Source organism: Lontra canadensis, unplaced genomic scaffold, assembly GCF_010015895.1.
Source record: "Lontra canadensis isolate GAN:19392208 unplaced genomic scaffold, GSC_riverotter_1.0 scaffold1, whole genome shotgun sequence".
NCBI classification, from domain to species: domain Eukaryota; kingdom Metazoa; phylum Chordata; class Mammalia; order Carnivora; family Mustelidae; genus Lontra; species Lontra canadensis.
In genome coordinates, this window is record NW_022630995.1 from 68,144,717 (window position 1) to 68,171,846 (window position 27,130).

A 27,130-nucleotide genomic window follows, 5' to 3' on the forward strand; every position below is an offset into this window, starting at 1 on the left:
ATTAAAAAAAATATAAACTAGTTAAAAAAATAAAAACAACGTTAGGGGCGCCTGGGTGGCTCAGTGGGTTAAAGCCTCTGCCTTCGGCTCAGGTCATGATCCTGGAGTCCTGGGATTGAGCCCCTCATCGGACTCTCTGCACAACGGGGAGCCTGCTTCCTCCTCTCTCTCTACCTGCCTCTCTGCCTTACTTGTGATCTCTGTCTGTCAAATGGGTAAATAAAATCTTAAAAAAAAAAAAAAAAGTTAAAAGAGGAAAGAGTAAAAGTAAAAAAAAAAGAATAAGAAAAAAATAAAATTTAAAAAATTAATTAACTTTTCAAAACTAAAGAATCATGGGGCGAAAGCCATGAATTCCATGCTTTGCTTTCCCCTCCTCTGGAATTCCACTGTTTTCCTTGATCAGTGAACTTGGTCTTGGCTGGATGTTCTTGCTGATCTTCTGGGAGAGGGGCCTGTTGTGATTCTCAAGTATCTTTGTCCAAGGCAGATTTGCATCGCCCTTGCTAGGGGCTGGGCTGAGTAATCTGCTCGGGTTCCTTCTGGGGAGCCTTTGTCCCTGAACACTTTCTGTAGAGCTCTGGAGGATGGGAATGAAGATGGTGGCCTCCCAATCTCCAGCCCAGAGGAACTGAGAGCTCAGGGCCCCTCTCTTCAGTGCATCCTTGGAGAAAAGTGCTCAATCACTCCCATCTCCCCAGTCTCTGGCTGCACTCCCAGCTCTCCTGGCCTGTGACCGAGGATTTCTGTCTCTGGCACACAGCCCCATTTGGAGTCTCCAAACCCAGCAGATTCCTGTCGCTCTGCTCTTCCGATGGCTGTCCCCGGATCTGCCACTTGTGGGGTCCTTGCTCAAAGAGTAGTGGTCTGATTGTGCTGCAGATCACAGTTTAAGGTAACCCTGAGCTGAGAGCTCACTCCTCGGCTCTGTCTCTGTAGCCGGCTTCCCCGCTCTAATACCTGTGAACTCCGTTACACTCAGACACCCCCAATCCTTCTGTGACCCTGTGGGACCTGAGACCACACTGTGCCTGTGAGGGCTCCACCCCCACTTAGCCTCTGGAGCAATGTCCCTCAGTGGAGCAGCCTTTTAAAAGTTCTGATTTTGTGCTCCATTGCTCCACCACTTGCCACTTTTTAAAAAATATTTTATTTATTTATTTGGCAGAGATCACAAGTAGACAGAGAGGCAGGCAGAGAGAGAGGAGGAAGCAGGCTCCCTATGGAGCAGAGAGCCCAACGAGGGGCTTGATCCCAGGACCCTGGGATCATGACCTGAGCCGAAGGCAAAAGCTTTAACCACTGAGCCACCCAGGCGCCCCAATCTTCCTGTCACTTCTGATTCACTTCTCTGCATATCCTAGCTTTCAGAAAGTGGTCGATTTTCTGTTTCTAGAATTGTTGCTCTTCTCTACGATCTCCTTTGGATTTGTAGGTGTTTGGAATGGTTTGATAAATATGTAATGAACTCCTGCAACCTGATGTCATCTCAGCCTGCTACTCCTCCACCATCTTGAGTCTCCCTTGACATCTTCTTTTTAAGAAGGAAAACAGACAAACACATGGGAAGGAAGAAAAAAGAAAGAAAGGAGAGAGGGAAACAAACCATAAGAGACTCTTAAAGACAGAGAATAAACTGAGGGTTGATGGAGGGAGGTGTGCGGGGGATGGGCTAGATGGTTGATAGGTATTAAGGAGTGTGTCTGCTATGATGAGAACTGGGTGTTGTATGTAAGTGGTGAATCACTGAATTCTATTCCAAAAACCAATATTGCACCATATGTTAAATAAATAAATAAATAGAGGTAGGATGCTTAAACTAAAGCTTAATTGCAAAGAAAATACCAGGGATAAGCACAATGTACTCAGTCGCCTTGAATTCCCACAAGCCAGTGAAAAAGTATAGCTCTTTTGTGGGGTGGGTGGAAATTGTGAGATAAAACATATGAATATAAATATGCTTGTGTCTAAGAAGTTGTGTATATGTATGTATGTATGTGAAATGTTATTGCATTTATACTAAAATGATTATGAAATTTTGCATAGTTACAGCATGAAGGCAATGAAGTTCAATGCCAGAAGTGACTGTCAATGCAAATGTAATAGAAGATTTTCTTTCACTATGCTCTGAGTCATGTCCACTGTTATTTCTTATTTCTTTGTCTTTCTTTATTTTTTTAAAAGATTTTATTTATTTATTTGGCTGACAGAGATCACAAGTAGGCAGAGAGGCAGGTAGAGAGAGGAGGAGGAAGCAGGCTTCCCGTGGAGCAGAGAGCCGGATGTGGGGCTCGATCCCAGGACCCCGGGATCATGACCTGAGCTGAAGGCAGAGGCTTTAACCCACTGAGCCACCCAGGCGCCCCTGTCTTTCTCTTTCTTGATTGGCAGTCTCATTTTGATGAACCATCCTCAAGTGATTTCCTCTAAGAGGTGGATGCAAGAAAAAAAAAAATGGAATTATTGAGTATATGAAAATATATTTATTTTATCCCACATTTGAAAATAGATAACCTAGATTCAAAATTTTTCCCTTAAACTCTGAAGGCATTGCTCTAAATTTATTTTCTAGCATTTAATTATGATAATGGCTTATTGTCATTTGCTTTTCTTGAACTTTATTTTTATGTTTGTTGCTTTGGAAGCATTTAGGATATTCTTTTTATGCTTCAGGGTATAAACCGGCATGAAGCTCAAGCTGCTCACACTTATTGTATGTGAATATTGAAGCCAAATTCAAAGGTGAGGGGCCTGACTTTGGGAGGAATGGATATAAAAAAAAATAGCATGAATGTGGAAGTATTGTAGTAGTCTTAAATTGAAAATAATGACCAAAATGAGATGAAACATACAAGGGCATACAAAAAGAGGCTGCCACTATGAAAGTTTTAGAAAGAAGATTTGTAGTAAAAACAACAGGATATATATTATTAAAAAGATGGTTGAGTAAAGTCATAATTCATCAACTTAATTCATTTTTGTTGGTTATAGAAAGCATTAAATCATTAGGTAAGCAGTCAGGCCATAGATGGTTTTGGCCACATTGATAGTTACATGGGTAATAACAGATATGATGATGTTGATGATAATAATGATAATTAACAATTATTAAGCATCTGCTATATATAGTATACTATTTTAAGATATGCTATAATAAATATTATTTTTTTTCTTTAAACTGAGAGCACAGGTTTAAAAAATGGAATTTATCAGCCCAAGGACATTAAGAGGAACTTCAAACAGCACACTTGTATGTTTTGCTTTTTACCTATTGAACAAAAACAAAAAATGATTTATTAGTATGCATTATGTTATAGAGAATGAAAGAACATCAATCTCTTGCATACCTACCACTTCAGATTAAGAGGACATTGCCTTTGAGGCTCCTTGGGTGTTTATCATTGTAACTCTGTTTATGCTTCCTAAGAGGTAGATACTAACTGGATTTTGCTTTTTCTTCATAGTTTTATCATATGTATTTCTTTTTTTAAAATTTTTTAAATTTATTTTCAGTGTAACAGTATTCATTGTTTTTGCACCACACCCAGTGCTCCATGCGTTTCTATCCCTAAACCTGTATTATTATTATGTTTTTCATGCATTTGAAGTCATATAAATGAAATTATGTGTTCTTCTACAGCTTGCTTTTTCATTCAACATTATATTCCTAAGATTCACCTGTGTAGTTGCATGCACTTGTCATTCATTAATTTTTATTGCTATAAAGAGTTGCACAGAATGAACATACCAGAATTTATTTATCCATTGTCCTCTTGGCATATATTTTGCCAATACAGGAGATATTAAATAAGTATTTTGAGAAATATCTATCATCTATATATATATATACATATATATATGTTTAAGATTTTTAATTTTCTACAAATGTATCCTAAATATATACATATATTATATGCACATACTTATATCCTATTACTTAGTGCCAAATTGTTTTCTAAATTACATTTTAAAAATTATTTTAGCCATTTTTATTGCTGCTTTTGTTAAGTGCTGCCGTCTTCTCATTAGCTTGTTTGTCACTTGTGATTGACTTCTAGGTATCCTTTCTATTTTTTTATGATAATATTTTAAACATTACAAATATCTCCCAGTTTGTGTCTTGAATTTTCACTTTCTTTATGGCATCTTTTAATGGGCAGAAGTCCTTACGTTTAATACCATCTAGGCATATCAACATTTTCCTTTATGACCTCTGCTTTTTATATTTAACTTAAGAATTGTTCCATGGCCTAGGGTATTAAAGATATTCTATCCTATCTTCTTAAATTTTTATGTTTCATCTTTTATATTTAATACACATAGAATTACTTTTGTGTATGTTATCAGTACAAACTCTAATGTTATATTATTTTTTCCCATTTTGTCTCAGCTTCTCTTATTGACAAATTCCTCCTTTTTCTATGAACTTTCAATTTAAGTCTCTAATAAATCAAGCTTCCACATATCTTTTATTTTGGATCTTTTATAGTGCTCTTGTCCTATTTATCTATTCCTAATCTATACCATCTTAAACTATAGCTTGATATACTTAATACTTTATTTATAACTTAAACATAGTAAGTCTTAATATCTGGTAAGACACATCCTCTTACTTTGTTTTGATATTCCTTAGGAGTGTCTTGGCTATTCTTGATCTTTTTCTCTTCCATAGGCACATTTTAGAATAAGCTTGTAATAAGAAGATAGATGAATGTATGGATAGATAGATATATAGATAGATAATGGAATTAATACCTCCAAAACCAAATCATTGATTCTTTACTTGTAATTGTGTTGCTTCTGTGGATCAATTTAGGTAGAACTGATTTCTGTATGATATACAACCTACCAGAACATGGTATTTGTTCACTTAGTTTTAATTTTTTATTTTTTCTATTCATCCCCTGATTTCAATCCTTCTCACCACCACCAATTGATCACCTGCTTTGATTTTGTTCTAATTATTATTAAGTATGAGCTTACCTTCATATATTTGTTAGCCATTCAGGTTTCTCTTTCTGTGAAGTTCGTATTTGCATCTTCATGTGATTTCTGGTTGGTTGTCTATTTTTGCAGAAATTTTTTAATATCCTATATTCTTTTCATACTAGTCTATTAATTTTCTCATTTACATCATTAAAGAAAGAGAAGCCTTTAATATTAAATACATCAGTTTTCACCTAATAGTTTGAGTTTGGTGTCTTATTTAAGAAATCCTCATCCAGTTAAATTCATAAAAAATATTTTCATATTTGTAATATTCTCATATTTGTTAGCTTCATATTTTTCTACTTCATATTAAGGTCTTCCAACTTTTGTGCATGACATAGGAATGATAAATAGTATTAATTTTCATCATATAATGAGCTGGATTTCCTAACATCAACTTTATACAATCTGTCTTTTCCTTACTGCTAAGCTCTATTTTCAGATCTATCAGGAGGAACTTTTGTTCCATTGTTTATTTTTTTTTCCATAATTGCATATAATTGTTATTACTGTGGTCTTGTTATGTGTTAAAATGTGGTAGGGAGGGAATCCTTTTATTTTCTAACTTGGTATATCTATCCAGGGATACAGACACACACACAGACACACACACACACACACACACACACACACACACAAACACATGCACACCATGAAGTAAGTTTACTAACTTCTTAAAAATATACAGCTGAAATTTTGGTTAGTCAATGTTGAATTTATAGATTAATTTGGAGAATATTGATTTTGGGAGTATTTATAGCATAATTTGTTCCATTTTAAATACATTATGCATTTATTCAAGTCTATGAATACTTTTTAGGTAAGTTTAAAAATTTGCTCTCTGTAGGTTTTTGTAACTTTCGCCAAATTAATTTCTTAGTAGTTTTAATTTGTTCACCATAATGAATGGTATCATTTTTTAAATGAAATTTTCTAGATGGTTATTAGTAATTTAGGAATGTTTCTGAATTTTGTAAGTTAACCTGTGTTTGGACCTTGCTAAACTTTTTATTAATTCAAAGTTTTTTTTTTTTTCTGTTGATTCTTTTTTTTTTAAATAAAGTAAAAGTTCAGTTTATTCATCTGTTTATGACACAGTACACAAGAGGCAAAGTGTTTCACATCATAGATTTCACTTCCAACTCCTTGGAATGTTCATTTCTTTGGCTAAAATGAGAGGCTAGACATGAGAGGCAGGCAATGCTTAGGCAACTGCAGTAAGGATGGGGAGCGGGTGATAGTAATGCCATCCCTGTGGGGATGGGCACAAGGGGACTATTAGTCATAAGCTATTTTCTAGAATTGTTAGCTGGTAACAAAGGAGCACCACTCCTGGATGCTTAACCGTCATGGGCCTCAGTCATCCCCACCACACAGGTATAGCAGCGCTTTCTGGTAGATGCCCCTCGTGTCTTGCTGGAGGTAGTAATACAGGGACTTGCCATACTTTCTCTTGAATTCAGACCTAATTTTCAACATGTCCACTTCACTATGAGAGACCATGATTCTTATCAGAACTTTATCACGAGTCCCCTTGCCCTTCATGGAGTCCTACAGCCGGTCAGCAAAATACAGGGGCTTATTCTGAATGCACTGGACCAGGTTTAGGAAAGCATTTTCCAGGTCTCCTTTGACCTCCTTCTTGATGCCCTCCAACATGTCATAAGGGCTGTAGCTCTTGTACCTATCAAATACTTTCTGGAGGTGACACACACTCCGCTCAGTCATGATGCTGATCCTCTTGGGTACATCAGTTCCTTTCCTGTTCACTCTGGCATCATAGAGATCCCGGGCATCTTGGTCAATCAGTTCATAATCAATGACAGAGCCATCCTCTGCTCTTCTACCCTTGGCAAGGGCAACCATCAGCTTGCGGAAGTCACCAGATGTGTCAGAAATGATGTCCTTCTCCAGATCAGTCTTGTACATTTCCTTGTAGACTCTGTTAATTTCCTGAAGCTCTTGGTTGGACCTTGAGCAGATGATCTCAATGAAGGAGTCCTCATCAGTCCCCAGTCCCTTCATGGAGGCTTTCAGCTCAGAAGCGTCATACTGAGCAGGTGTTTTTAATAGGCCCAAAATCACTGTCTCAAGGTGGACGGACAAGGCTGATTTCAGCGCTGATGCAAGTTCCTTTTTGGTCCTTCTCTAGCAGGTGAAGGCAATATCCTGTCTCTGTTCATTGCTGCGGTTTGTCAAAATGTTGACAATGGTGACCTCATCCACACCTTTGGTCTTGATGGCCTTTTCAATGTTTAGAGCATCACGCTCAGCATCAAAATTGGTGTATGCTTTGACCGATCCATACGCACTTGGGGGCGTGGAGTGATCACCCTCCAAGCTGAGCTTGCAGAGAATTTCATAAACAGTAGACATTTTGAAGGAAGCTGGGCCCGGCGCCGAGAGCAGCAAGTGTCCCCAGTTGTAGAGCCTTTTCTGTTGATTCTAATGCTTTCTCATGTAGATGATCATAGTGACATGACAATTTTGCTTCTTTCTATTTCTTATATCTTTTTTATATTAAATAACCATGATAAGTTATCTCTGTCTTATTTCTGAATTTAAAGGCTCTGTCAAAAATTTCTTTGTTAAATATGGTATTTGCTTTAGTATGTAGCCATTAAACATGTTATCAAGGTTAGAAAGTGTTTCATTATTTCTATTTTCTTTGGCATCTTTGGTTTATTATCTTTGTATAGGTTGTTGAATTTAAAGAAATGATATCTTTTGTACCTGTTGAGAGTCATATGAACTTTACATAGTAGTCTTCTTTTTTCTTTTCCATTTAGTTTTCTTTAATATTTTAAATGAAGCTTTAAATACTTTCATAAAGGTATTGCTTATATTTTGTTAAATTTATTCCTATTTTGTGTTTTTATGCTATTTTAATGTAATATCTTTATTGCATTTTATAACTCTTTGTTGCTAGTGTTTAGAAATGCAATTGACTTTTGTATATTGATTTGTTTTCAGCCACCTTGCTACAATGTTTTATTAATCCAAGTAATAAATACATTTTGTCTAGAACTGCATCTTATTTATTTATCTTGAATTTTCTGTTTGACTTTTGAATCACGGTTTTCTATGCACAGTTGATTAGAGTGTTTGGCATTACCATCATTCTAGGACTTTGAGATCTCTGAGGAAATCCTTACAGATGCATTTCTTTTTTTAACCTGCAGAGCTTGAACCCCAACTGCTGCAACAAATGCATCCTTTACTTTATTTTGCCCTTAATTCATTTTTGCTCTATTGGTAGTTGCATTGAAATATGTGCCCTGCTTACAGTTCTGTTTCTTTGTATAATTTAATATTAACTGAGTTTCTGCTATGGGTCAGTGTTTGTCCAGACAGTGGCCTGGGTGCTGGGAATACAAAAATGGTCAAGTCAGGCTCAGCCTTTCATTAACTGAGAGTCTGGTGGATTTTTGGCAGTTTTATTCTTTGTGTTGCAAAGGATAACTTATTTTCTTCAAGGAGCTGCGTTTCTGATGGGCTGTTACTAGAAGAAAAACACTCTATGTGTGTGTTTCATGTTTTTTAATCTTTGTGTTGAAGCAAATGAACATGTGTTATTGACCCATTCCTGGTTCTATAGCACTGTTGCCATTCATTCTTTACTTCACGTGGATTCTTGGGACAGTAAAAAAGTTAGATCCGTCTTGTGCCAATATTTTGGTTTGGTCACAAATATCTGTCCGGTCATGGAGACATAGAGTTAAGGTTAGTGTATAGAGAAAACTTGCATGATCAATCCATTTGGAGATTATTTTTGGTAACTTTTTATCTTGTGTTTCTAAGAATGCCTTGGACACTTCATTTTCAGTTTTGAAAGTCAGAGTAATGTCTGAATTAAGTTGGTGCTGTTGTCACACCAACTCTTTGCTAATGATGTGGAAAGCATCCTTCTTCTGCTTATGCTATGTGGCTTGGAAAGACTGCTGTGCTTAGATGTGGAGTGATTTTTCCATTTAGGATGTCTCTCATGACATTTTCCATTCTAATGACAATGAGAATATGGCCAAGAAATCTGTCACTTTTTCTGAGTCCATGGGAATGCTTTTGATTTCCCTGTTTGACCTCACCTTAAAGCAGTTTCATAAGGTAAAAGAAAAAGGCCTTGGGGAAATGATTAGATAAATGATCATACTTTCATATGATAGAAACAAAAACATTTTAAAGGTATTTTTAATGTCAGGCAAAAATGTTCATGACAAAATACTAAGTGAAGTTAATAAGACAAAATATTGTAATCAATCCATCTTATTAATATTCATTTAGACATGAATTGATAAGTGAGAGTCAGTATTTTTCTCTCTCCCACCCCAAACCAAGTTCCCTAATATGCATGCATTGTTTTGATAAATGGAGGGAAATTTTCTTTAAAAAATAGTAAAATTTAAAAATTACACATATACAAATATACCCAGTTAAATTAAATATGAAACATTATAGGAATATTTGTTTCAGAAGTGAAAAAAAAACCCTCAATATCAACTTTTAAACAATTATCTCTTGGTTCCTGCCATTTGAAGTTTGTTTTGAAGTTTACTGTTAACCACACTGGGTGCTAAAATTGTGGGAAATGGGCTGATGAGCAGTGAGAAGGCAGAGTAAGGCAATGTGAGAATATCTGGGTGGAAAATCAGTGTTTGGGAGGATCATATCGATTGGTGGCTGGTTTGGGTAGTATTCAGTGGGTGGGTAAGTAGAAGAGTCTCAGTCTCAGGGTTCAGATTTTAGGGGAGGGTTATGGCTCTGGAAATAATTATAACTTAGAAAGAAGGCAAAAAGAAGGCCATTTTGGTCCTTGAGGTTATAGTACAGAGAGACAAGGTAGTAGGGAATTCCTCTGTAGGAAGATGTGGGCAAGATATCAAGCTAGTAATTGAATGCCTGGGTGGCTCAGTGGGTGACCTCAGCTGAAGCTCAGGTCATGATCTCAGGGTCCTGGGATCGAGCCCCACATCAGGCTCCCTGCTCGGCAGGGAGACTCCTTTCCCCTCCTACTCTGCCTGCCTCTCTGCCTACTTGTGATCTTTCTCTCTCTCTCTCTCTGTCAAATAAATAAAATCTTAAAAAAAAAAAAGAAGTTAAGAACCATGTTGCTGGTAGAGCATGGTATAGGCCCACTGGAGGCCTTGATCCTGAACTTCAACATCAGCTCTTTCCCAACATATCTGTCTCCTGCTGGCTGCCCCCCACCACCTGTGGTGAAATTCATCCTGGAATCTGAGTGGACAGCATGCTGATGCTATAGACAGAATCCCATTTTAGTTGTTGCTACTATAATCTCCTTCTAGTATGAAGCCATTTTCTTTTCCTAGTGAATTGCTTGTAGAAAATGGTATTCAATGAATTACTGAAATCAAATGAAATGAAATAAGAACCTTCATAAAACAGCAGAATTTAGAAGTCCTTCTTCATGTGGCAGCAAATTTCTGAGGTAAAGTCATTGATGCTTTCAAAATAAAGCTAGTATGTCAGGCACTTTCTTAGGCATCTTATCTTGGATAGATCATGTCAATATTCCAATTACCTATTTCCTTTCTATAAAATCATGATATGTGTAGTCCTGCTGTGAAGTCCAAAGTCAAAAGTTAATAACGTGTGTGAAAACACTTGATAAACAATGAGTTTATACAAATATTAGATATTATCATAGCTTTTTTTAAAATATAGAACATTCTGAAATGTTGGTAGTTTTCTAAAAGTTTGCAATGGTGTTCGTGTTGGGTGTTAGGGAACTAGGGTGAAGTGTGGCGCTTATCAAGTAGTACGCCCATGCTGATGTTGTACTTTTACCTTCTAAGCCTTTAAAAGAAAAAGGAAAACTTGGGGCACCTGGGTGGCTCAGTCATTAAGCATCTGCCTTCAGCTCAAGTCATGATCCCGGGGTCCTGGGATTGAGCCCTGCATCATGCTTCCTGCTCTGCGGGAAGCCTGCTTCTCCCTCTCCCTCTGCCTCTTGTGTTCCCTCTGTTACTGTGTCTCCCTGTGTCAAATAAATAAATAAAATATTTTAAAAAGTAAAAGGAAAAGGAAAACAACCATATGATCTAGGAATTGCACTACTAGGCACTTACCCAAAGAATACAAAATGCTAATCCAAAGGGATACATGCATCCCAATATTTATACCAGTGTTATCCATAATAGCCAAATTATGGAAACAGTCCAAATGTCCACCAACTGATGATGGATAAAGAAGATATCACACACACACGTGCGCACACACACACACACACACACACATTTGGAATATTGCTCAGCCATAAAAATGAATGGAATCTTACCATTTGCAATGCCATAAATGCCATAAATGGAGCTAGGTTATTATGCTAAGTGAAATAAGTGAGTCAGAGAAAAACAAATACCATATGATTTCACTCAAATGGGGGAATTTAAGAAACAAAACAAGCAAAGGGGGGTGGGGGGGACAGAGAGAGGCAAACCAAGAAATAAGCTCTCAACTGTAGAGAACTTATTTCTTTTCTCCCCCTTATCCTGACAGTAGGTTTTTTGTTGTTGTTGTTGTTTTTGTTTTTGTTTTTATGCAAGGACTTGCTACCTGTTACAGGATATTTTATCTTTTAAGCACAAACCTAGTGTTTTACCCAAAGCAGAGTTTGGATACAGATTTATCATTGACTATTAAAATACCCAACTACTGTTGTATAAAACAAAACAGCTGATGGTTTAATGTCATAAAATGAGTTTGTAACATGGATAGGTATGGAACCCAGAATATGGGATTTCTAGTCATCTTGATCCTGGCACTTATTTTAATAGATTTTATTTTTTAACTGTTTTAGAGTTACATCAAAATGGAGTAAATTTTTGTACAGAGAATTCCTATATACTCCTACACAGTTTCCCCTATAATTAATATTTAATGTTAGTGTGGCACTTTGATATAATTAACATTACTATTAACTGAAGCTCATATTTTACTCATATATCCTTGTTTTTAACTAATATTATTTTTCTTTTTTAAGATCCCGTCCAGGATACTACGTTACATTTAGTTGGCATATATCTTTAGAGTCCTCTTGATCACATTTTCTCCCATTTCTTGTCTTTGATGAACTTGACAGTTTTTGAAGAGTCTGTTTAGATATTTTGTAGACTGTCTCTCAATCTGGGTTTGTCTGATGTGCTTTCATGATTAGATAGAAGTTATGTTTTTTGAGGGGGGGAGGGGTATAACACATTTAAAGTGCCATTTTTTTAAAGATTTATCCACTTATTTGAGGGGGAGCACATGTGGGGTGGCGGACAGAGGGAGAAGGAGAGAATCCTTAAGAAGACTCCCTGCTGAGCCTGGAACCCATTGTGGGGCTTAATCTCATTATCCTGACATCATGACCTGGGTTGAGATTGAGAGTTGGACACTCAACAGACTGAGCCACCCAGGCGCCCTGAGTGCCATTTTTATCATATCATATTGACATTATTTTTCACTATTAATATTGACCTTGATCACCTGTCTGAAGTAGATTTCTTCCCTGTAAAATTTCTCCCCTCCCCATTTTTTAGAGAGAGGTAGAGGGTGAGAGATAGAGGGAGTGGGGGAAGAGGCAGAGGAAGAGGGAGAGAGAATCTTAAATAGGTTCCATATGCAGTGAGGAGCCTGAGGTGAAACTCAGTCTCATGACCCTGAGATCATGGCCTGACCTCAAATAAAGAGTTGGATGCTTAAGTGACTGAGCCACCTAGAAGCCCCTCCCCTTTTTCATACGATTCCCTTGGAAAGAAATCAGTGCCCTCAGTCCACACTCGAGGAGTGCAGCATTATGTTTTATCTCCTTTAGGGGAGAGTATCTATGTAAATTATTTGGGCTATGTCTCTTATCCCTGATTTATTAATTTCTTTACCGTCATTTGTTTGTATCTCTGTGGGCTCATTGATATTTATTTTATACTTTGGATTATAATCTAATACAACTTTATTTATTGCTTAAGTTGTTCTAGTTTTGGCCAAAATGAGCCCTTATATTTGGTTCCTAATACTCTTTTATTTTACACCCATCAATCTGGGGTTTCTTAGGTTTGTTTTTGTTCTTTTTGGCCTTACATGATGATCCAGGTTGATCTTATTTATTTTTTGCTTCAGTCCTAGAATCAGCCACTTCTTCAAGGATCCCAGGTTCTTTTTATTGGAGAACGGAATTAGAACTAAGATATGAGTACTACGTAGGTTTGTTTCATTAAGACTCTCTCTGTTGACATAGCAAAGAAATATGCAAGTATATTAACCTGTACACACACACCATGTCTCTATTTCAGCATATTTATCTGTATGAAGCTAAGAATGATTTCTTACTAATGTCTCCAACTGTAACCATTACCATATGAATTATTCTAGTCTCCTTTTCTTTCTTATCTGTAAACATTCACCCTAATAGGAGAAACCCAGCTCCCACCATCTACCACCCATTAATTGAATTGCTCAGGTCCAGTTTACATGTATACTCTTTCAGAACTGTTAACTTATATCCCTATGAGAATAACTGTATCAGCTAGAATACAGTGCTTACATGGGCTTCCTTTTGTTTTTAGTCTTAGAGATTCCATTTGTTTCCAGAGTCACGTAGGTCCACATCATTTCCCCCAGCCACATTCAGTGAATATGTTTTATACATTTGTAATACATTGAGGGTCATTTGTCACTGGCTATCTTACTTCCTTAGATCCCCTGATCTCCAAAATGATTTATTTAAAAAACTTGTAAACATTAAGTTTTGCTCTTTGTGTTGTGTGTTATATGGGTTTGAAAAATGCATACTGTCATAAATCCACCATTATAATACCATGCATAATAATTTAATTACCCTAAGAATTCCATGTGTTTCACCTATTCATCTCTCCCTATCCCCTTCTAAACATCTGCCAACCACTAATTTTTTAAACATCTCTGTATTTTTGTCATTTCCAGAATATCATATAATTGGAATCATATAGCTTGCAACCTCTTCAGGTTGGCATCTTTCATTTAGTGATATGCACTTCAGGTATTTTTAGCATTTATGGCTTCAACAGATTTTGCTCTAGGTAAGCTGTTCTTGGCTGTGATTCTCTGTACTTTGCCTGTCTTCACAGGGGTGGTGGCTTACCCTGCAACCTCAATTCTTTGATTGGTCTAAGAATAGTTGTTGATTTTTAGTTTGGTCAGCTTTTTTCTTGCTGTAAACATGGGAATTGTGTCTTCTAAGCTCTTTACCTACAGGAGCTGAAACAAAAATTCTCTGGCATTTTCTTAACCTGAAAAAGTCTTAAAATCTTTTCTTCTTATAAAGCAAGTCCAACAAGACACATTTACCTGCTCTCAGCCATTCTGCCATTCCTTTCAACCTGATTTTTGTTGACTATTTCCCACCCAGATCCTCATATTTTTGGTGCTGAACCTGCCTCAGTAACTGGTAAGAACGAGGTTGGGGGGGGGGAGGGATTGGGAGAAAGTGGGTAATATGCTACATGAAGTGTTATTACATTCTCTATTCTTTCTAATGTATGTTTTCTATCATTTTAATGTTTTGCAGAGTACACAGAGGATCTAAATTTCTGTTTATCATAATCCCAATGTAGCAAAATGTGGTGTTTAAAAAAATTAATCTTTCACAAGGGACACATAAAAATGAAACTGGGAAAACTAAACACTGAGAAGAGAGGAAAGGAAGCCAGGTCAATAAAAATTGTCTATACATGGTGCTGCAGTCCTCCCTCTAACATAAATATTGCTAATAGGGAAGATCTCTACCTTATTTTATTTTTATTTTTATTTAAATTCAAATTACATCCAGCTTATTTTAAAATAAGGTTTCTCTAAAAAAAGTTAGCAAGACAAAAAGAGGGTATAAGTCATTCCAGTTGAACCATTAACTAGCAAGTAAAGCAGTGGCCTTTCTGTAGTAATTTTTTAAAAGACAATAATTAAATTCTTTTTTTAAAAGATTTTATTTATTTGTCTGAGAGAGAGAGAGAGCATAAGCAGGAGAAGCAGCAGAAAGAGGGAGAAGTAGGCTGCACGCTGAGCCCAGAGCATGATGTGGGACTTGATCCCAGGATGCTGGGATCATGATCTGAGCTGAAGACAGACACTTAGCTGACTGAGCCACCCAGGTGTCCCAGCAGTAATTAAATTCTTATTGTTAATGTTTATTTTCTCATGGAAAGGCCATTTTCATAAAGTTTTATTTTGCTGTTATTTTCAATATGTTTAATATTGTAATGTCAATTTTATATACCTTAAATGAAGGTTTATCTCTTAATTTATAAAGATTCATTCTTACTGACTCCATAGATTCTTTTCCCCATTGCAAAATCTTCCCTCCAATCTGATTTTTCATCTGTGATTTTTTAAATACTTCTCAAATTTCATTAAATCAAAGATAAGAAATATTCATCTAATCCAACCACAAACATTCACTTTATATTTGTGTCTTATCTGTGCCTATGAATGGTGCATGTGTGTCTGGTGTCAGGAAAATCATCTCTTTATAAGATGACCTATTCCATATTGAACAACATTGGCTGTTATGAGGTTTCTTCATATAATGACTAAAAGTTGTTCCCTCCTATTCATATCTACACAGAGCTAGAACCTGCTCACAGGTGGACAGAGGTGGGGAGGAGTCCAGTCCAGACCATGGAAGTAGGAGCAACAGCGAGATGACCTTTCAGCCCAGGCAAACTTATATGGGACAGGCAGAATGCAGTTTTCTTTGTGATTTGGTGAAAGAAGTGCTTACCTAGTCATCCTTATAGGATAAATCTCTATGTGAACAACCTCACTCCACTTCTTTTTTTTTTTTTTTAATTTTTTAAGATTTTATGTATTTACTTGACAAAGAGGGATGCAGGAGAGGGAACACAAGCAGGGGAAGTGGAAGAAGGAAAAGCAGGCTTTCTGCTGAGTAGGGAGCCCCATTCTAGCTCAATCCCAGGACCTGGGATCATGACCTGAGCCTAAGGCAGATGCTTAATGATTGAGTCACCCAGGCGCCCCCACTTCTGCTTTCTTAACAACTACTCTTATGCCAACACCCAACTCTACCACTGTCTTATTGAAAATCTGCCATATTGAGATTATCTCATATGTATGTAAAGAGCCACAGCAATAATATTGTGCATTGTTTCAATACTTCTTAGTTCACAAATTTAGTGAGCATTATGAGATTGATTTTTCTAAAGCCTCTAAGGTTCTTGAGATAAATGAGCTCATAGGAACTCTCTATATTTCATTAATTTTATATTCACAACTGAAAAAGAAACAATCATGTAACTTCTGACACCTTTATGAGAAGTACATTAAGATCAGATTCAGTCTAGACAGAATTGAATTTTCGGTTAAGCTGAAAGTTGTTTTTCTGGAATTTATTAATGCCTAAATTCCTTAGTACTAAATGCATGTGTCCTGAGCATGTATCAGGTCAAATATAACTTTGCTTTCCTGTCCTGCTTTCCTCACCATTTTGTATTTTGAGTATGTCCTGTTTATCTATCCCTGAACATTTCTTCCAACCTATCCCCCTCTCTCAGTTTCCTCTAGTATTCAGCCTTAGTTAGAACCCTCAGTACTGTTTTTCTGGAATTTTGTTGAAGATCAGAGATGAGAAAATCTACTTGATTTTATCATATGTTGAAAGGCAGATACTTAGCTTTATGGAATTGACATTAATAAACTGTGAAAATAATGTTCACTTTTAAAGAAAAGATGTAATTCTCTCTAAATTGAACATGAACTTGTTTGAGCTGTCATTGAGGTGCTAGAAATTGCCCTATTCTTTCTTTTTTTCCTGTGAACATAAAAGTAAGGATATTTGTTTAATAAATATGAGTTCATTTCTCTAAAGAGCACTGCAGATATCTCTTCCTATACCTGCTGCCACCTTAGTTTCGAGCTCAACTCCATATGTTTACAGTCTTTGCTATTCCATTTTGAGGTCTCTGCACTGTGACCCTACATCACCATGCAATTTTAATGACCTTCTAGCTTTCTTTTCATCCTTCCTGCTTTCCTTCTTCCATTCTTTTTCTCCCTTTGTTTATTTTTATCTTTAGAGTCAAAGTCTACTTTTCTGTTCTTTAAAAGCCAAATACAGCCTCCTGATCTCTTAGGTGGAACATGGACCAACCTCTCATGGTTTCAACCACTACATTTTTTCTTTTACTGTGAACATGGAATATAGGAAAAATGGAGGAGTGTCATACTAGTATTGACTTCAGTGTACCACACTGGTATGGAATAATTAATAATAATAATAAAAGCTAGGAGTTCTAGATTTGTAGAAAGAGTAGAAAGCAAAAATTTTGATAGGATAGTAAACATATACTACTAATGTGTCATTGTCTTTTTTTTAATAATCTCCTCTGGTCTTTACTATTGGTGGTTTATAGATCCATGCAGATCCCAAATTATATGGCATCTGTATTTTAAAAATGTTTTTCTAAATGACTTACTTGAGATCTTATATGATTAAAACACTGTTACCAATATTTAGATTTTCCCACAAAACACCATTCAACCCATTATAATAAAGCTATCATTTTAATAATGTTAATTATATAATAATTATTTAAATAAATTAATAATTAAAATTATGATAAAGCTATAATTTTAATAATTTCATTGCTTATAACTGCTATTTATTAAATTGATCTCGGGAGTGCCTGGGAGGCTCAGTTTGTTGTGTCTGACTTTTGAGTTTGGCTCAGGTTCATATCTCAGGGTAATGAGATTGAGGCTCCACAGTCAGCATGGAGCCTGCTTAAGATTCTCTCTCTCCCTCTCCCTGTGCCCCCATTCTGCTTGTGCTCTCTCTCTCTCTCAAAAAAAAAAAATATATATATATATGTGTATATATATATATGTATATATGCACACACACATACATATACATATATAAAATTATCTCAGAAAAGATATTCTGAATTTCATCTTAGGATGCCAGGGACATTTGCCTGTGATTCTATTAGTGACTAAATTAGAATAGGCTCTAATGGTAGATCACTAAAAATCAGAGTTGTATTAACTCTACTCATGCACATGGAAAGCTGCCTTTCATATTTGCATGAAAGGAAATAAGTTGATAATTCAATTTGTTCTCTAGAAGCTACAATGGTTCTCACTCTTATGTGTGTGGGCAAGTATAAACGCTCTGAATTTAGACCCCCAGCCTCCAGCCATCTTTTTCAGTATGAATTGATTTCTTACCCAATATTAAAAGTCATATGTTACCTGTGCACAAATTTATATGATGGAGAGGTTAGGGAGTAGCAATTTATAAAAAGCTATAGACTCAAACAAAAAATTACATAGGAAGTAAACAGAACCCTTTCTATTCCTAGAAGAGAAACTATGGAAATCTTTCCAAAATAATAATTCCCAACAAAGTCGTGTTGGTGAGTTGTATGCTTACCTTGTAAGAAACACCAAAGGGTCTTTCTCAATCTACCCACTTACTTGCCTTAGTTCTTATAGCTCCTCCTTCCAACTCCCAGCACTTAGCCCTTTGATGTTCTCTATCATTGTGTCACTAATACTGATAAGATTATGCCACATTGCTCAGGGTAGGGGAAAGCTCTCTAACTACCAGCTTTTAAGAGTAGACAGTAAGATGAGAGAGATCTATTGGAAAACCCTGGGCTCTTTCTGAATCTGTGTTGTAAATCTCTATGTATCTTGTTATTTTTTTTTTTTTTTTGAGTTCTGAGGAAAAATCTGAAAACAAGTAATAAGTCACAAAAATCATCATCTTTTGGCATTACATGTCACCAGTTTTCTTTGGATGACTGAAGTTACTGTATTATCTGTGTTAGGAGAAAAAAAGAATAAGGAAGGATTGTGTGCTTGAGGTTGATGGCTCAATAATAAGCAGACAGAAAAGAAGATAAAAAAGCAAGCATTTGTTGATTACCTATGCTAGACCAGGAGCTTCAAAACACACATTTCACAGTGTTATGTGTTGCCAGATACTGCATGCCATTTTCTACAGAGGAGTGCATTGAGACTCAGTTTAAATGATCTGCTCGAGGCATATCTAATAGGGCAGAATTTCCAACATCATGAGTAGTTGCTCTGATGAGCCCATACTTGGTTTCATGTTCTGTTCTCACCATCCTGAAGTTCTTAAAAACTTTTGAGCAAGAGGATCCACATTTTCATATTCCTCTGGGCCTTATAAATTATATAGCTCCTCTTTCTGGTAAACTATGCTAAGGTCTTTCATAGAGTTCCCTAAAGATGTACACAGAAAATTCCCAAGACCTGAAAGGCAGACTAAGAGAAGAAGTAGCTCCAAGCCTTGCATAAGAACTTTGTGTTCTGGAACCAGGATATTGGGCTTGGGGGATGTGCCTCCCTCAAAAGAAGAATCATTGCCTCATAAAATAGTATAAGTGGTTGCTGGGTGCCAATGTGGTTTGATGGTTTAATTTTTCAATTTTTCTATTGCTATGTAACAAATTACTACAAACTTAGTGGCTTAAATCAACACATTTATTATGCTACAGTTTCTGTGTGTCAAGAGTCTGGGCATGGCTTAACTGGGTACTCTGCTCAGATTGCTACCAGCATGCAATCAAGGTGTCGGCCAGGCTGCATTCTTTTCTAGAGCTCATGTGTTTGTTGTCAGAATTCACTCCTTGTGATTATAGGATTTAGGTCCTAGAGACTAGACCTGGCTAGGCCTCCTAGAGGCCACCTGCAGTTCCCTGGCATGTGTCTCTCTCCATAGGACATTCACACATATTCACACATTACGACTTCTTCAAGCCTAGTGGGTGAGTTAGTCCTTCATTCCAGGGTGATCTAATGTAATCACAAGAGTGACATTCTATTACCTTTGCTATATTCTGTTGATTAGAAGCTAGTCATGTGGAGAGAAGTTTACACAAAGCCCTTAACAATAGGAATGAGGAGTATTGGGGATAACCATAGGGTCTGTCCAGCCCATATAAAACAAGTCCACCATTGTTGAACACTCTGCCTAGGTGGGCCTCTCCCTTCACACAGATTGCCAAAACCACGAGGTTTGGGACATATATTCATGAGATATAAGGAAAGCAATGAGGCTACTCACTCCTCCTCTGTACTTATGTCTTCTATATTTTTTGGATTTCTTGTTGCTATTCTATGAGTCAGATTAAAAGCAAGTTCGAACTGAGTTAATCATTCTTCATGATCATTCTCAAATCCAGGCCAGAGTATGTGTCTGCGTTACCTCACAGTAACTGGCAGATGTGGCATTTAATACCAGGTTTGTGTAGCTCTGGATTTCATAGTCTTCACTGGGATAGATCCGGGTCTTGTGGGGTCTGAAATTCACATATTTTGGGGGACCCTACATTGAGTAAAGGAATGTAAAATAATTTACAAGATTAGATACAAATTGAATATTAAGAATGAGATAAGAAATGACAACAAATTACTCAAAACTCTAAGATTCGGTCTCTTTTTTTCTGAGATCCTTAAGTATTTTACCAGAAATGCTTGAGTAGAGATACTTCCTAGTTGCAACCTGGTTTCGTCCCATTCACCTAGAATATTCTATAGCTCCTGGCAACTTCCAGTGCTCCAGGCAGGTAGTGCAAGTGATGGACCTTAGACCTTTGTTAGCTTTCCAGTAAGTGTGCTTCTGCATCTCACTATATCCTCACTGCTTGAAAACCAACAGTATTGCTACCTCTGGGAGCTTGTTCAAATGCAGAATCTCAAGCCCTATCTGCACTCGCTAAAGAAAACCCTACATTTTTGCAAAATCCTAAGTAATTTATATGCATATCAGTGTTTGAGAAGTACCACAATATACCACAAACTGAACAGCATTGCTTCTTCTGTGGGCTGCACCCTACTTGTTTTTTACTTGGCCAGAGCAAGTGGGTAATAGACCTTAGCCCACAGCTGGTAACAATCTTGATAAGAAATAGTAAGAGCATGTCAAACTGCTTTAAATTAATAGAAGTCTCGAGGGTCAGACAAATTATATCCTTGGATATAGAAAAAATTTATAGCTATGATTAGAGAAAAACCACCAGTAATCTCTGAAGAATCACAGGGAAGCAGAGAGGTGTCTTTTTTTTTTTTCAAAGAAAGAAAAAGATGAATTCTGAATATTACTGGGTCTTGAGTCTGACAGCAATTTCCTACAAAATCTGGAAGGAATTATTAAATGGGTAACTTGTCAGCTCTTAGAAATGGTGATCACCAGGAATCATGCCAAATTAACTTTATTTTTTTTAAAATGCTGTCTTTTGAAGAGTGAGAGGCCTCAGGAAAGCTTAGGTGTAATCATTTTGATTTTAGACTGGTATTGATAAATTTCCTAAGGATATCCTTATATCCTTAGACACCATATGCAGAAATGTGGTGCAGGTAATAGTATAGCTAAAGGAATTATAGTTCATTGAATTATTGTCTTCTCTAAGTTGAGTCATAAATCATTTGAGGAAAGGAGTTGATAGTGGGTCCCTGTATTGATCAGGGTTCAGTTATAGAGGTGAAACTCCTAGGAATAATGTGAAATAAGGCATTGTTTTTTGAGATTTGACTTTATACAATTGTAAAAACTGGCTCAAATTCTGTGTAAGTTGTTGCTTTTGCTGGATCTGAAGTCAGCACTGCAGGAACTCAGGAAGAAAAGATTGATGTGAAATTGGGGAAAATAAGGACAAATAGAAATGTGTGATGAGTGTGGTCTAGATCCTGCCTCAGACTCCATATTTCCAATTCTGATCATGGAGGTATCTGGCAGGAGAAGCTGGGGGCCAAACATGCTCCTGGCCTGGGAGTGGGAGAAGCTTGGATGGGGCTGTGGCCCTGGCAGCTGCTGCATGCCAGTGGGGTCAGCCAGCAGATTCATAATCAGTCTGTAGGAGCTGCAAGAGTGCCTGGCCCAGTGCTACCCTTCCAGACTTAAAGATTACTGCTGCCTTACTTTTGTCTTCCTATCTCACCTAAATTTCTCTTATAGCCAATCTTAACTCAGAGCCATAAGGGAAAGGAATTCTGGGAAATGTAATTCCCACTTCGCTGAGTTGACACAGTTTAAAACTAATACAATCACAAAACACTGTTCTTGGCCTTATCTTGTTGATTTTTTTTTTTAATAATACAAAGCTGTGAATGATTATACATGCTGGATGGCAGGAGTCCAAGAAAAATCTCAAACTAAATTCTCATCCTTCAAGTATCACATTAAATGGGAAAAGTTCTTCTTGACTATACTCAGTGAACTGGCACCCCAACCTCTAATATCCCAATATATTCACAGACCTTACCTTATTTTTCCATTGTACATATTAGGATCTGTTGTATGCAGTTATTGACTTAGTTATGCTTTGTCAGCTCTACCAGAATGAAAGTTCCATAAGAGCAAGGATATTACATATCTGCTCAGTGCTCAATCCTTAGCACCTAGAATAGAATGGCACATAGAAGGCATTCAATAAACACTTGTTGAATGAATCTATTATGAAACTTAATAATAATAAACATAACATCATACATGGAGGGATAAAAGAACAATTACATCAGTCAAGAATTAAAGATATCTAAATTAAGAAAATATGAAAGAATATAAGTCTGGAACATTTGTTGATATGGGCACAAATTTCCAATCAAATTAGAAAATTAATACATGTTTTATTTATATTAGTAGAAACAAAAGTGGTAATATTCAACTGTACTATATATGGAAGGACAAGAAGTATTATCTTTTTAAAGACAAAGAGCCACCATATCAATAGTTTAAAGAATAAAAATTACATGGTCATACCAATTAATGCAAAAAATATTTGACAAAAATGCAATACTCAATTATAAAAACTCTTACCTAACTATAAACGGAGGGGAACTTCCTTAACTTGAAAGAGAACATCTATATAAAAAACTATAGATAATATCATACTTTTTAAAAAGATGTTATTTATTTATTTTTATATATTTATGTATTTATTTACTTTAGAGGCATTTATTTATTTATTTATTTAGAGAGTGAGAAAGAGAGTGTGTGCATGCAACCAGGATGTGGAGCAAAAGGGATGGAGAAGGAAAAGGAAAGATTCTCAAGCAGACACTGTACTGAGCCCTGAGCTGGACATGGGGCCCAATCCCATGACCTTGAGATCATAACCTGAGCCAAAACTTAGAGTTAGATGCCCAATCAAATGAACCACCCAGGGGTCCCCATCATACTTTTTTTTTTTTTTTAGTTATCATACTTAATGTTGAGAAACTATATACTTCTGAGATTTGGACAAGGCAAGGATGTCCACTCTTACCACTTCTATTCAGTCTCATACTAGAAGTACTAGCTAATGTAGTAACATAATAAAAGAACATGAAAGTTATACAGATTGGGAAGCACTTGTCTGCAGATGACATGATTTTCTATCTAGAAATCCCAAAAAAATTGACAAAAAAAATTCCAGAAGAAATAACCAAGCATAGCAAGTTTGCAAGACAAGGCTAATTGTTTTCTTACGTACCAGTAATTAAGACTGTTTTCTTACATCCCAGTAATTAAGAATTTGAATTTGAAGTTTAAAAAATGTTATTTACAAAAGCACTAAAAATGAAACATTTAGGTTTAAATCTAATAAAATACATATAGATGTGATGAGCACTGAGTGTTATGTGAACCTAATGAATCTTTGAACAGTACATCAAAAACTAATGATTTACTATATGTTGGCTAATTGAATTTAAATAGAAATATATATAGAATCTATATGAGGAAAACCATAAAACTCTGATGAAATCAAAGAATATCTAAACAAATACAGAGATATTCTGTGTTGGTGAATTGGAAGACTCAGTGTTGTTAAGATGTGGACTCTCCTATTTGATCTATACACTCAATGCAATCCCAACCCAAATTCTAGCAATGTATTTTGTAGATAATGATTAAAGTTTATGTGGAAAGACAGGGCAACTAAAATAGACATACCATACTGAAGAAGAACAAAGTTGATGGACTTATACAAAAAGATTTCAAGACTCATTATAAAGCAATAATAATCAACAGAGCATAAGATTTGTGAAAGAATAGACACATAAATTAATGAAATAGAAATAGCACCCAGCAATAGACTGACACAAATATAGTCAACTGATCAACCAAGGATATTCAATGGTGGAAGGATAGTCTTTAACCAATGGTGCTGGAATAATTAGACAATCATACAAGAAAATGAAACTGAACACAGAGCTTACCATCTTTCACAAAATTTAAATCATAATGGTTAATAGAGGTAATTGTAAAAATGTGGAACTACAAAGCTTTTAGAAGGAAACAGGAGAATACCTAGGTGACCCTGATTTGGTGGTGACTTTTAAATACAATGCCAAAGGCATGAACCATAAAATAATAATAATAATAAAAGATTGGTTGGACTCACTAAAATTAAAAACTTCTGTTCTGAGAAAGACATTGTTAGAATAAAAAGACAACCACAGGTGGGGAGAAAATATTTTCAAAACACATATCTGATAAAAGACTACTTTGTAAAAAGTATAAAGAATTCTTAAAATTTAAAGAATCTGATTTTTTAAATGTGTAAATGATCTAAAATGACATCTCACAAAGAAAACATACAGATGGTAATTAAGGATACAAAAAGATTCCCAACATCATTTGTCATTAGGGAGTTTTGAGATAAAATAATGACATGCCATTATGAAAGGTGTTAGAATGGCTAAAACCTCTAAAACTGATAATACCAATTGCTGGTGAGGATGTGGAGCAAAACAAACCCTCATTCATTTCTGGTGGGAATGCAAAGTGATATAACCACATCAGATGGCAGATTAGCAGTTTCTTATAAAACAAAACATAATCTTGGCATATGATCTAATAATTGTAGTATTTATGTGTTTACCCAATTGAGTAAAATACTTATGTCTTCACAGAAACCTTCACCTGAATGGTTATAGTAGTTTTATTCATAATCACCAAAGCACTGAAAGAAACCAAGACGTCCTTTGTTAGAAAAATGAATAAATAAACTATAGCACATTTATATAATGGAATATTATTTATCAATAAGAAAAATACACTATCAGGTGACAATAAGAAAAATGAGCTAGTAAGGCACAAAAAGGCATAGTGGAATCTTAAATGCATATAGCTAAGTAAAATCAGCCAACCTAGAAACAGTACATATTGCATGACTCTGATTATATGGCTTTCTGGAAAGGCAAAACTATAGAGATGGTAAAAATACCAGTGATTGTCAAGTGCTTAGGGAGAGCAGAAGAGGACTGAATAGGTGAAACATGGGAGGTATTTCAGGATGGTTAAACAATTCTGTATTAAATTATAATGATGGGTACATGACATTGCATATCTGTCAAAACCCACAGAACTTTAAATCACAATAAGTAAAACTTCATGTATGCAAATTTAAAAAATCATTTGTATGTTGGGGATATTTCTAGGATAGAATACAGAATTTAACAAAATAATTTAGCTGTATTACATAAGTATGAAACAACTCACTGAATGGGGTGAAATGGAAAGAAGGTTGTAATCTTTGGAAATGAGTTAAGTCCATAAGACTAAAACCAAAAGAAACATGCATAAACACTGTATATGTTGTTTCTCACCTGGAGACAAGTTAACACTTCTGGCACTGCTATAGGAGTGTACTGTAATTGAATAGCTAAGTAAATGGGTGACACATGGTGGGAGCCAGATTTCTCAATGTTGGAGCGGAAATTTACAGAAAAGCAAGGGGGGAGGCTAGAATGAATCATGATAATGGATTAGAGTTAGAACCAGCAACATGAACTCATGTTTAGCTTAATATAGATACAGATAGTTACATACAGAAATATTTTTAGATATGCATATAACATGGGTAAATTTATAGACATATATTTTTTTACCCTGTGAGCTGAAAGAACCAAGAAGCAACCTCATCCCAATAGCAATAAGCACACCTAACTTTCAATGCTTGATTCTAATGTTATCTCCAATAATAAAAACAAATAAACAAAAAGACCACAAAAAAATAGACCATCTAGGAGAAATGGTTGATTTTACATATGAGGCAGAAAATATACAAGATGATCCCAGAGAACTTTATGGTACCTAAAAATAAGGAAGTACTTTAACAAAGAATTGAATAAACAAAATCAAACGAACAACCCTCCCCCAATGATGTGGGTATTTCAGAGAAATACAAAGCTAACTGAAAGAGCTCCCAGTAACCAAAGCTGGAACATTCCATGAGCAAAATTTAAAAAAAGCAATACTGTGTTGTAACCCACAGTACAAGATAAATATCCATGGGCCCATACAGGTATAAATACCTGATTAAATAAATAAATAAATAAATAAATAAATAAATAGGGGACAAAGACAAATAGCACATGTAAATGATTTCCAAATAATGCATACTGATACTCTACCCTCAAGGAGAGGGAGCTGAACTCATTTTTTTTTAATTTTTAATTTTTTAAAATTTCTTTTCAGTGTACCAGAATTCATTATTTATGTACCCAGTGCTCCATGCAATACGTGCCCTCCATAATACCCACCACCAGGCTCACCCAACTTCCCACCTCTTCCCCTTCAAAACCCCCAGATTGTTTTTCAGAGTCCATAGTCTCTCATGGTTCATCTTTAAATATGTATTCTGCGTAGTGACATTCTTCCAAAGAATATAGTATCCAAAAGGGAGTCAGGCAAGAGTAAGTTTACAGTAGAGAAAGCTGACAGACACCACCTTACTAGGGTATCAAGGTCAGCATCAATAGTAATGTCATGTTCACTTTTGATATGCCATGCACTTTTGATATGATGTGCTGACAATGTCACTCTATATCTCTTGTCTCTGTCCTTAAGCCCATAACCCCACTGCAATCATGAGAAAAACATCAAACAATTCTGATTGAAGGACATTCTACAAAATACTTGACCAGTAGTCCTCAAATTTATCAAGGTCATCAAAACAAGAAAAGTCTAAGAAGCTGTCACAGTCAAGAGAAACCTAATGTAATGGTATATCTAAATTGGATCCTAGATATTAGGTAAAAACTAAGGAAATACTGAATAAACCATGGGCTTTAGTTAATAACAATATGTCAATATAGTTTCATTAATTGTGACAAATGTCCCATCCTAATGTAAGATATT

At 35.9% G+C, this 27,130-nt stretch overlaps 1 protein-coding gene and 1 pseudogene across 4 annotated transcripts in view; one reads left to right on the forward strand and one right to left on the reverse strand.

Moving 5' to 3' along the window:
* INPP4B (inositol polyphosphate-4-phosphatase type II B) overlaps positions 1-27,130 on the forward strand; it is an 807,880-nt gene that overhangs the window by 73,106 nt on the left and 707,644 nt on the right. The gene's annotated exons all lie outside the window — the stretch shown is intronic.
* On the reverse strand, positions 6,059-7,409 carry LOC116867508 (annotated as a pseudogene).